We start from the raw sequence: 1,562 nt of genomic DNA, 5'->3' as shown, positions 1-1,562 counted from the left end.
AAGTCCTTGCGACCACCCTTAATTTGTCGAACAAGCTCAGCACAGTCAGTCGGGGCAAAGGAAAGAGGAGTCTCGCCGACGTACTTGAACTCCACGCGGTCATGAAATTTGACCCGACGATCCTCAGAGGCCGAACCGCCTTCAACGAGAGTCCGAGGTGCAGCTGGAGAAATCTTCGCAGCAGAAGCAGACGCAGCCGGAGTAGACGACTCATGACTGCGGGCAGTTTTCTTCTTCTTCAGAGAGATGGACGGGGAGTTGTCCGAGTCGACGACTCTCCGAGCTTCAGCATCGCGAGGAAGATCTTTCTCGATAACGGTCTCGCAAGCCTCGGCGCCTTCAGCAGGCTCCGACTGTCCCTCAACAGATTTCTTCATCTTCCTCTCCTTTTTCTTTTTCTTTCCTCGCTTGAGAAGCAGCCGATGCAGAGGAGTCAGGAGCAGATCTCTTCTTATTACCACCAGTCACCGACGGTTCGGCAATCTCTCGTTCAGAGATCAATGTGAGATCCCCCCTCGAGGAGTCGACGTTATCCGGGCCTTCGGACGGTCCGGGGGAAATCACAAGAGGAAGAGGAGCGGGAGGAACTGCTCCACGAGGAGTCTTCACGCGAGAAGTCTCTTCGCGAGGAGTCTCTTCGCGAGGAGTCGTCCTACTAAGAGTTGTCTCACTAGGAGCCGCAGAGGATGCCTTTTTCGCCTCGCTCAGTTTTTTCTTGATTAAGGCACTCAAATCTGGAAGCTCTTTCATTTCCCTGGCCGCGTTGATGATCTTTTGCTCGGCACTACTAAATATCGAAAAACGCCGCTTGTTACCGGTAATCAAAGGTAGTAGATCAGACCTCCAATCCCCTGAAAAAGATCAGCAATCTGGTTCAGATAAATCTCGGAACTGGCATGAGCTGGAAGAAAACGAGTGATCGCAAAATGAAACTTACTCCTCGAGATTCTGTCAAGCACTCGTTTAATCCTCTTGATGGTGATATCCTTCCAGCTCACTTGGACGCGCGAAACGACTGCACGAGCATCAGAGACGAAATCTTCCGGATAAGAGGCCGTGTCCGGATGATCATCTGCAAATAAACGAAAACTCGTCAGACAACAAGGAAAAGAGCCAGTCGATGAGCTGACAACAGCGTTCTACCGAGTTTATGATTCCACAAAAATCGAAAGGAAAAGTCGGGAGGCTCCTCGAAGGCAAAACCATCAGATTTGACGTAAAAGTAGAAACGTTGTCAGTGCGCCGTCCTGCACGGATGATCGACGATCACGTTGTAGTTGGGCCTCATCTGGATCGAGAATAAACCATCACCCATGGACTTCGTATAGGTCAACTCCTAGAGTGTCTGAAAACTCATCGAAACGTTGATCTCCGCCGCAGTCACCATCAATGTCACTGAGGTACGGAACGCACCATTAAAGAATTGACTTATCGCCGCGTCACGACGTCTCACGTAAGATGTGATTAGTCGAGGAATTGGAAACCAAAGTTTGGTCTCATCCTGAAAGTATGACTCATAGACGCACTGAAATCCCAAAGGAGGGGACCACGGCCTCTGAGAT

This window comes from Brassica oleracea, unplaced genomic scaffold, assembly GCF_000695525.1.
Source record: "Brassica oleracea var. oleracea cultivar TO1000 unplaced genomic scaffold, BOL UnpScaffold01358, whole genome shotgun sequence".
In the NCBI taxonomy this organism is placed as follows: domain Eukaryota; kingdom Viridiplantae; phylum Streptophyta; class Magnoliopsida; order Brassicales; family Brassicaceae; genus Brassica; species Brassica oleracea.
This window is presented reverse-complemented; position numbering follows the sequence as displayed.